Genomic DNA, 11,668 nt, shown 5'->3' on the forward strand with positions numbered 1-11,668 from the left:
AACCAGCTAATACTCGTCATCAGAATATGTTTAAGTAAGTGAGTTGTTTAAATATCACCATTTTGTTATTAAAGTTTATTTTATAAAACATATCTATTTCATGGAACATTTAATTACTGGTTCTGGTAGTGATGTGAGCGATAGCCGCCATTCTTCATTTTCTAATGTAAACACAGTGTTGAAACTGTGTAAGAGATTATACTAAGTAACGAATTTGTCCGCGTTTAGTAAAACATGGGCTCAAATGTCGATTGTATGGGTAAGTAATTGTCATAAAAGCATGGGAAACATTGGCAATGTTTGTTTAGTTCGTTGAAAAGTTGACTTTGGTGTGGTGTTTTTAATATTCATTTTCTCGCAAAAATCTCGTCTTATTCATAAGTTTATAGTAACGTTTTGGATAGGAACTAATGGCCTTGTAATTCAGGCGCCCATTTGAAGTAGAAAAAAGGCAAATGTTGGGGAAGGAAATTTTACACAAAAACGCTCTACCATAGGAATATCTATTATTCCATTGATAAAATGGTGTGCTATGTTCTAGTTATAAAGCCTGAACATTTTTGTGCAGTTTATTGAAACATTCGCTGTCCGAGCCACCCGCTATATTGTTTACGGTGTCAAATAATGTCATGACAGTGGAGTATAAACGAAGTTAAAGTTGTGGTCTAGAATAAAGCCCCGTGAATGGCGCGGCTTTGTTTATTAATTAGAATGAGGATTTTCACACAGCTTCATTAATTTCATTAACATTTGTTATTGTTACCTTCATAAGATAGACAATTCATTAGAAGATTTCTTACTCAGAATTGTTTTTATCAGAAGTTGAATTTTACAATATGTAATTTATTCAATAATTTGAAGTATTAACAAAAGTACAAAATTAAATTCACACGAGAGGTTCATGAAAACAAGCAAGTCAAATTATTTAGTTGATATTTATCTTTTGTCCTATAGTGGTCTAATAATGTTCTTATCAATTATATTATTCAATTTTATTGGACGGCACAGTAAAATTGAAATGTTTTATTCCCTTAATATCAGGATTTCTACATATAAACGTACTGTCTTTGAATGATTTACATTTTCATTTAATCGGGCTCCAAACTGTAAGCATGAAATACAAATAAAAATACTCCAAGTACAATTATTTCATAAAAATGTAAAATACTAGTCAGGAATAGTGCTGTTTTTCATGTTTTTGTTACATCTAATTAAACTATTGAATTTTTCTTTTGCTTTCGAGGCATTGTTTGTGGCTTAAAAAAGACCATGTAATCAAAAGAAATAATTATAATGAACAGAAATAATGATCAAGTATAATGCTATATAATAGAATATTTCAGTTATGTATGATAGTGATGTATCTGAAGACTTATTTATTTTTAATTTTTGTAAACAGAGTCTTCATTTACCTCGTCCATAGGTATGTGCAGGTCGAGGCCATTCTGGTCCATACCGTAGAAGCACAAATATGAGTTAATATTTTTAGAGAGACAAACAAACACATACTTTTACTATGCTTTTATCTAGCTTTTAGGTTAATAAAGAATAACATCGATATTGTACAAATCCACTAAAAACTATAAAAAAGGACATAAATAAATAGACATGGCACCAGTGTACTGTAATTGTATATTTATTAGAACATACTTTTGTAACAATTAATTATATTGCGTTGGGTTAATTGTACAAATATTCTAACAACTGACCAATTTTGGAATTCATTGTTTTTGGTGCATCGTCTGATTTTGGATTTGCCATGATACAAGAAGACTTCTCTTAAGTCCTGGAACACTCGGGATTTTTTTTACACATACAAATATATATATTTCAATGTCAATGAGCAATATATTGAAAGGATTCATTTTTTCTATAAAAATTCTACGAACCATGTCCTGGCAAGAGAGGATAGGCATATTGACATTATTTATATTCAATACATTTGTAACATGTTCAACAATTGTTTGGACATACAACCTCAGAAAAGATAAGTTACAAGTACAGTTATAACGACATTATGTCTGCGTTTGAAGGTTTAAGTGTGGTTTGCTGTCTCTTACAGATATATTGCGACAATGGGGTATTTATCTGTTTAGCGATCATAATTTAATTACATTAAATGTAAAAACACGATAAATTATGTTTCCTTTATTCACGTTATATAGTATATGCAACTATGCTAGTATAAAGAATTGCTTTCCATTTCCAGATAGCAATGCATATCCAAATAATGAAGGCATTGGTGTTATTTGTGAGTTTGTGTGTGTCATTTCTGATCGTGCCTTTGGAACTTCATTTTAACAATATTATTTCAATATTTACATTTTGTAAACTAAATAGAACAGTCACCAAAAATCTCGTATTCGGGGGGGGGGGAATTTTTAATGGGAAACGCGTTTTGTTTGTAATCGGCGATATCACGTTGCTACGGTGACATATTGGAGTTCACAATCACAATTTTATTGTTAACGGGAATTGTTCACAGATTTTGGCATGTTTTGAAGTTTGTTATTTAATGCTTTTGATTGATGAATGTAAACATCGTAACTAAATAGATCCTGTATAAAATAAAAATAAAATTATAAAAAAAATGAAAAAAAAGTAATCCACACCGGGGCTCGAAAACTAACCCTTGGTCCACTCCTCGTTATGTCACAAATTATCACGATAACAACAGAACTCACCAATTTATTCAATCGTTTCGCGTTTGCAACGCTTTATAATTTCAGGTTTTTAAATCGTCAAAAGAAGCATTTAATGGATATTTAAGAGCTTGGTAAATGTTCAGTATTAACGTGTCCTCGCAAATATTAAAATTACAACGACAATTTGAAATCTGAAACATGTTTTCAATTTTGTCAATTTACCACAACGTGAACAGTTCCCTTAAAGCAACAATACTAACATTATATGCGTTTACGTTGAACATATACCAGAAATCGATAAATACGTCCTATGGAAAGAATCGAAGGTTAGTCATTCGTTGGGAAGCTCCTAACTATTGTATTTTAGGCTGAGAACGATAAGCAGGCAGAAAGCGAGGCGTTCAATACCAATAAAATACAACTGGGGACCGAAGAGGTGTTAATAGTCACAGCTGCTGATGGAGAAAATCTGGCAACCATTGATGTCTTTGAGGAGGTTGCAACACTTTTCTTAACATTGTAAAGAGTTCTTATTGTTTAAATCAAATTGTCCAAGACCTTTCCATGAATTTATACTTTATTTAACAACTTATGAAATTTGATATTGATCACATTGCATGCATTTGTATGTTACAAATGTACTATGTTTTTGAACATGTGTTCTCATGGACTGTATGTCTATTGTATATTGAATAAGGCTATATATCAAACAGAGTTTTATTCTATTTTGTTGTGCATTCGTGCTCTTGTATATTTCAATTAACAGTAATCAATGGACTAAGTAATTACATATTAGTTCGTTTTATTTAAGGGATATGAAATCGTGCTAACTCCAGATGGCTCCAAATGTATCCTAAGCCAGGTAAAACTATTTAATAAGTACGACTATTAGATAAATGAATAAACAAATTGTGAAAGTTATTGCATTATTAAACTTCAAGTATTTACAAACCAAAGATTCATACAAATTAATCTAATCTTAATATAATATGTCAAGCAATGTAAATGTGACATGTAAGTTTTAAGATGAAGAAAACATAAAGATTTAAAATCTATAACATGACAAATACGGTGGAAACCATCTTAAACGTCTCCTTCCAATACTGAACTCTTATCCAAACCGGACTACTGTTCCGGTACAGGTTTATTTCCCAACATATGCATAGCAAGAAAATAACCGGAATCCCTAGTTTTACATTATTGTTGTTAATTAACAAACAGTAATTAATAGCTTAAAACCGATCAGGTTTTTGAGGCTCGTACCTTTATCATAGTGTCAAAAGTGGGCGTACTGCGAATTCAAGTGTAAGCAAATTAATAAACACTCTTGAAGTATATTAAAAGTAAACATCTGAAATATGTATGAAGAGAATAAGATATTCGAGAACACGTGTCGCTGTTACGTGTTTGTTATTGAGTTAATTGTTTAAATTTGTTATCTTCCAGCGTACAAAATAAATCATTGTTGTCAAAAACAATAGCGGATGTCAATTTGATTTGGACTTTGAAAATATGCAAGTATCCTAGTTTTGGAACATTTCGTAAGAAACATTATTCATTAAAACGTTGTAATTTATAATTATATGTTGCAACTGAAGCAAACATGAAATTTGTTTGATTTGACAGGACATTATCGTGAATGTTCATGCTGTTTAAGTTAGCAAGAACTTTAATTTAATAGGACAACACATATGTTTATGAAGTAGTCTTGAAGTTGTATAAATGGTGAGTCGGAAGGCATGCCACTGCTTGCCAATCAATTCTGCAACAAACAAAACAACAAATTAACAATGTTGAACATTTCGTTATTCATAAATCAGCAAAAAAAGGAATCAATGCAGGGCCTTCCTCAGGCAATTTTAGTCTGACTTGGACAAACCTGAGGCAACAAAAAAAGAGTTGCGGTTACGTTTCGCTTAGAAACAGGACCCGTACTTCATTTTTCTCACCATTTTGGGAAACACTTATTGAATTATGAATGTCAATTTTGGGTTTATAAGCATAGCCATTCCTATATGGTATAACCATTTATGCAATAATATTTTTTCCAATATTGTGCATATTCAAGGAACAAATGCATACAGTTCATATATTTTAACCTATTTAAAGTCGTAGAATAACAGTTTTACGTAGATTTGCAAACAGAGAAGCTGCATTGCATGTATATTTTTAAGAGCCTAAATGCAACAGATAACAATAAAATGTCATTTTGCTTGTGTTTCGTAAAACAATCACATGTGAGAGGGTGGTTCCCTTCCTAAGACCCATCACTTCAAGGACTGGGGCGCCTGAAAATCCTGGTGAAGCCCTTGTTGTAACAATTCACACAACTTAAAAAATTAAAACTTGTTTCAGTGTCCTTTTTGGTCAAATTTGGGGCCCAATTCCGATTATCGTTTTCCCTAATTTTAGAGTTATTGTAAGTAAAAAAACAACAACAACTAATTTTCACAATTTAAGTCAAAACTGTGCAATTTTATCCAATTCAACGGGTCCCGGCCCCATTTTGAATTGGTGAAAAACAACAATACTGATTTATGTTTTATGCAAACATAATAACCATAATGTCTGCCATAGTCAATCATATTTCATGATTTGTTACTAAATAAATGTGAAATGTAGGTTATGTTATATCAGGGGATATATAAAAACGTGCATTAACATTTTAGTTAAATACTAATCCCTGTGTATACCACATTGTGTCCAGTGTTTTTTTAATGCACATTATTTTAATTTCCCAAAAGCACCCACACCTATTATTGTGACACGATGTTCTGCAAACTGAATAATTTACAAAGGTACTTGCAGGCTTTGCTTTTGTTTACCAAACACAATTTTTGTTTTTGCTTTCATTAACATGCATGAGTAGATTTTGCTTACGTTTGATGTTGTTTTCTTCTATCTCATTCCTGGTGGTCACCATAGATACCGAGTCCCTAGGTTGCCGTGGGGTGCTGGATTTATTGGATGCATGCAGGGAACTACTGTAGGCATGATGACTGACTGGTGTCCGCCAGGAAGTGCCTAGAAGGTGCAGTCAATATACATCTATGTCAGTTTTTATAATAATTTAAAGTCATGTTTTTTCCACAGGCGTAGTATGTCCTTCTACTCCAAACCATACAATATTATTCTGTAATGTTATTACTATAATAAGTTGGTCTTTATAAGATAAATGGAAACAATAACGTAAGTCACTTTTTTGTTCATATTACCAAATTGCAATAAATGAACTGAAAATGTCAATCATAAATGTGATATGTCAAAATACATAAAAACAATTAATGTATTCACTTTAGTTTGGTAAATAACACTATCTTAACTGAAAATCATTAAATGCTATTCACTCCGCCATATCCTAAATATCAAAATGCATACAATTTTCAGTTTATTCACTTCAATTAATAGGTAATATAAAATAATACTATTACATAAAACCTGTAAGTTATTTACAGGCCTTTTTCTTTCTATTTGGGGAAAAAGTACCTAGCACGATTTTTCGAGTCGTGAAATCTCCCAAATTGGGAAGAATTTACATCGACAAAAGCATTATTTGGGCAGGTTTTTTTTAAGTCATTTTGGATAAAAATCATATAAATTATGGTTATATATTTTGTAGGTTGTTTGAAAAAATAAAATTGAGATATAGAGTCTAATAATCATAAGTCAAAAGACACTTCTTTCTAAAAAAAAAATAAAAAAAAGGGATTTTTTGTTTGAGAATGGGGAAAAAATATCCACTTTTGGCAAGGGGAATGGGTCCGACTATCGGACCCGTAAGATAGGCAAAATAGGCCTGATTTGATAGTTTATAAGACTTAGTTTTTCCATGCCTTTAACCAATTGACAAAGTACACTGAGTGTTAAAGAAGATGAACAACAGGATTATTATACTCAAAGTGAGTATGCGTTTGCAATCTTACTGAATACATTTCTGGTAGTAAGATACCAGTACATGTACTTAAAGTTACCAGTACATTTTTGGAAAAAAATCCCCAAATTTGCCCTTTGGGGAATACATATATGTCAACATTTTGTATTCATTTCTATTTTTGTTAAATTGCTTTGAGGCAAGACAAATCGATGTAATTGTATTATAATAAAAGAAAAAAACATTGAACAAATAGTAAGTAAAGACAAATGTTTTAATACTTTTGGTTTTATATAAATGTATGAGTTACCTACTTGACAAAAACATTTAATTATGCAATGACCAAACGATGTTTTTAAATTGCTGCAAAATTACCAAGTGATCCAAATCGTCGAACATTTGATGTGCGATATGGTGTTCCGATTCTACTGGTACACAATGTATTGTGCCTGCCAGATACTGCGGAAAGTGGCGTCCGAACTACACTAGGAGTAGGAGTCTCCATGCCTGATCAAAAACATGTAGTTATCATACCATTTTCTGCAAAAGAAAGTCCTATTTACATAGCAAATAAATGTAATTTGACTGCCTGATTTCATAGACTAGGGGCAAATCAAATCTTATGTGAGTGATAGAGCAAAACATGAACAATTATTGTTCACAAATATTAGCCCTACTGGTTGAGGACCAATAGCCGAGAAAATATCACATACTTCTGATATTGTTAACATTCAGTTTAATGAAATACAGCTGCAACTGAATTGAGGTAAGTGTTTCTCAGACAGAGAAATAAACTGTCAATTTACAGGCGAGACTGTTCTAAGAGGGAAACATTACAGGCCAGTTGTAAATTTCACTTGCCTGTGAGATAAATAGAAGGTTAAAATGTATGGAATATTTATAAATTTGGGTTATTTTAAATGCAGTAAACCATGTTTTTTCATCATTTTTTTGTTTTTTTTATATATTTTCTTATGTAGTTTTGAAAGTAAAACAAAATACATTGAGCCCATGTGTGTGACTTCCTCACAAGATTATTGGTTTTATAGAGGTTTCGGTAAATATCAGGTTCGGTAAATTGTATTTATATAGTAAATGCTGCGGAGGTTTCGGTAAATTGGTATAAATAGGGATAATCACAGCTTTAATCAATAAGCGTGTACACTAATTGAGTTGTTTGGTACTGATTGAATTATCTGATTAAAATGTACGGAGTTGATGTAATCAATTGGGATTTATTTGTTAAGTGTTAATATTAATTACCCAGGCTTGCCACACGCTGTTTGTTCTCAAGTTTTGTGTATTAGTTTGTATTTCCAATTGTATAATTGAAATGTGATACTTTGAAGAAAAGAGAGAATGATCTTCATTTTCAAACTGTGAAAAAATCAAATTTTCCCTTCTTTAATCATGTTTAGAGAAAATACCTTAATTTTCAAACTGTGAAAAAATCAAACATTTTCCTAAATAAATCAAAATCGTAAATTCACTTTCTATCAAGTTACATTTTAAATTCAATCTACATTTTTGGGTTTGGTACCTAAAATTATTCTTTTTAAAAAGTTAAGTGGTTGCTCATTCATGCCCCTAAATTCTTAACTGTAGGCATTGCATTAATTAATCAATTGAAAATTAATCACCATTTTGCAAATACTTGCCCCTGATGAAAGCCAATAATAGGTGTCATTAACACCTCATTGTAGGTATACCTCTATAAAGATCCATTTTACCGAAACCTCCACAACTAACTATACAGTGCTTTTCACAGGCCATTTAACGTGTATTTTGACAGTTACTGAAGCTGATTCTTAAGATCAAAGCGATTTTGACTTCGCCGAAAATTTTGAAAGCTGATGTACGATCCTTTGTCGCTTTACCCAACTAAAGCCCGCCTAAAGGCGGAGCGTTGTTATATTGGAAAATCAATATTGGCCAATGAGAGCGCACACTCTGTATGAGCGACAGCGATCATAGGAAGGTAATACTTGCAGTTAAATCATGCAGACGACTTGTGGCGTACATGTTATTGGCACATAAATCTTGGCCAGTTACTTAGAAGACTGATAATGGCAAACGGCTGTAATTCTCATGGAAATCATGCATTTCCTGAATAACACTGTCAAAACATTTATTCGACTCGTTAAGCGTTTCAACAAATTATCGTTGAATTTATTACGCGACTGTTAATGTTTTGTTATTAAATTTGTAATCCGAAACCCACTCCCGAATGTTGTTGTTTACCCGTTTGTACTCCGAAACACACATCCAAATGTAAATCTTAATGCGACGTTAGCATATTCTTGCTTCAAATAAGCAGTGTCAATTTATTGTGTGTTGAACCAATTAAACGGGCGCAAAAATTATGCAGCATGTACAACGTCGCGTCATTTGTAGGGAAAGCGTGGGTGTATTGAGCGTTGTATAAACACGCACACATTTCGTCAGGGGATTAACGCATGGTTAGTGGCAATATTTCATCAAATTTTATCTATAAATAGTCACTTATGCCAAAATTTAGTTGATACTTCAACTGATCGTCAATATTAACCAGAAAGTGCTTTTAAAAATGACGTTAACAGGATTATCGGGTAATGCATAGAAACTTGTCAATGAGTATGCAGTAATAGAGTCGGGTTGATACGATGTATTGGGGAATCGTTCAAGTCAGGATTTTACTATCTATGTGGGAAAGTTTCAACAATTAAAAAATATATCTTTTTAAATGACTTTATAGCTAGGGGTTTTTCATGAAGAGTCATAGCGCATCACATGACGTCTTTTGACGCTGTTTTTCTTAGAGTTATAACGCACCACAGAACGTCAATTTACACGTCAAGTAAAAAAAAAATCACCCCTCCCAAAGCCACCCCTTTCAACCCCCGGGCGCGTGAAATAAATCCTGATGAAAGCACTTCTATATAAATACAATTTACCGAACTTGTCATTTACCCAAACCTCTACACGATTTTTGTTTTTATAAGGTCTATCAAGGAGTTAGGGCACTGAAGGATACATCTATATTGTACCTAGCTGCAATCACACAAGATTATTATGCGAGGGTTGGTTAAAGAGTGAAAAACAGTAAAGTAAGAAGTGCTTTATAGTTAACGTTTCGGCCTTCTCCCTCATGCCTCTAAGGCAATGGTAGCCGCAACAACAGGTTTTAACCTCTACTTGCACACTCATGAGGGGTCATTACACTGGAGCTGACAGCGTATTCAGAATCGTGTTGTTGCTAAACCCACCTTTTAGTTTAGGTACCAAGTCGGGGTACATGGAACGAATTGGTAACGACTCTCCCCCTTAACGACTCGCCCAATAACGACTCGCCCCGTGTTTTATATAACGACTCGTCCCATCATACCTTATATGGTAGAATGTTTTGTAATTTGTTAATAACCTAGTATCTTTGATTCAATTTCGGTCATGTTTATGCTTTATTTCGATTTTATTAAAGTGGGTAAAAACAAAAACCAAACATTCAAAAGTGGGTGGGGTATGGAAAAATATCTTAACATTTGGCAAATTAGAAGTTCGATGAAATTTGTTAAAATGTATAATAGATGTACATACATTTATAATTGTTATCTGACAGAGTGATAACAAGAAAAAGCAGTTTTATATATGCTAAACAATGCTTCAAATACAAACAAAGTAGTGTACAAAGTTGACACACGATAATACTACCACGCAATAACTAATTTAACTTCGCTTTTACGTTTTAGAAGTACTTGCATGTGTTACAACACTTAATGTGATGCCACCTTGAACAGTTGTCACATGCCACCGCTCTGGAGTTTTGGTAAACCCGTCGTAGACAAAACAAACAAGGAGGTGCAGGCATGGTGTTAGTCGACTTATCAATTTAAAATTATGGTAAACTATAATCATGTATACATCTTTAACTACTAAACCCCGCAGTAACTATTACTCAATCAAAGTTATTACCAATGAAGTAATTAAACAAATCGTGGAATAAATTGATTTATCGCAAATGGTTTCTTGTTTATTTGAAACCATTGTAAACTTTCCGTGCTAATTGTTCACACCGACAAATTAAAAAAACCGCCATTTAATTAGCATTTTAATGTTTATTTGAAACCATTGCAAATTTTCCCCACTAATTGTTCACACCTACAAATTAAAAGAAACGCCATTTAATTAGCATTTTAAAGTATAGTTTGTGTGAAAATCACAAAAAGACTAATATGCATATTTATAATATGAAATAAGATTTTTTTATAGAAGCACCGCATTTATATTACATATATATAAAATGACATTTTCTTTTGATAGGGCGAGTCGTATAACAATACATAAACAATAAACTATTCAATATTAACCTTAAAAACAGAAAAGTTATCTGTTTTAAAACGATATTCTTTTTTAAGAAAAGCATTTTAACATATTTCATCAAACTTCTTATTTGCCAAATCTTAAGATATTTGTCTTACCCCACCCGTTTTAACCAACTTAAAACACAATAAAATCGAAATAAAGCATAAACATGACCAAAATTGAATGAAAAAAACTAGTCTATTAATAAATTACAAAAAAATCATGATAGGGCGAGTCGTGATATATGTGGGGCGAGTCGTTATACATGTGGGGCGATTCGTTATAAAACACGAGGCGAGTCGTTATGGGGCGAGTCGGTAAGGGGGCGAGTCGTTACCAGTTCCATCTCTTGCATGGCTATCCAGTGTGCAAATAAACAAGTTTTACGTGGATTTCATGGAAATTAAATTTTTCTATGAAGGTAAACCGTTTGTTTATGATTTGTAAGCATTGGTTCAGAGATTTAGTCATTTGTTTTCTTATGTCACCGGAATAAGAATTTAGATCACAGGAGGTTATAGCTAAGGGTTCTTCTGTTATTGGTCCTCAACCGGCATGTGAACTCAATTTGCGTTAAACGTCTTGTTTATTAGACAAAATGAAATTGTGGTCCTCACAATAAGACGTGTTAATAACAAATATAAGTGGTATGATAATGAAATCAGGATTTTTAACCAAGTGGAATCGATTGTTTACATTTCCCACAATTCGCAGTGACACAGACGCTTGTGAGCGAAATAGAAATGAGTCAAAACGACCACAAAATCGAAACGGTCACCTTTGCACCAGAATGAAACCAGATTGATCACACAAA

At 32.6% G+C, this 11,668-nt stretch overlaps 1 protein-coding gene and 1 long non-coding RNA gene across 15 annotated transcripts in view; both read right to left on the bottom strand.

Moving 5' to 3' along the window:
* The window catches only part of LOC127852864 (uncharacterized), a 78,176-nt gene that overhangs the window by 48,222 nt on the left and 18,286 nt on the right, over positions 1 to 11,668 (bottom strand). The gene's annotated exons all lie outside the window — the stretch shown is intronic.
* Positions 3,065 to 11,577, bottom strand: LOC127852866 (uncharacterized). Its single transcript, XR_008036318.1, has 4 exons — positions 11,551 to 11,577; positions 6,892 to 7,023; positions 5,526 to 5,669; positions 3,065 to 4,407 (listed from the first exon to the last, which is right to left on the bottom strand). It is a non-coding gene; the product is annotated as an uncharacterized LOC127852866 (long non-coding RNA).

Source organism: Dreissena polymorpha, chromosome 12, assembly GCF_020536995.1.
Source record: "Dreissena polymorpha isolate Duluth1 chromosome 12, UMN_Dpol_1.0, whole genome shotgun sequence".
Taxonomy (NCBI): domain Eukaryota; kingdom Metazoa; phylum Mollusca; class Bivalvia; order Myida; family Dreissenidae; genus Dreissena; species Dreissena polymorpha.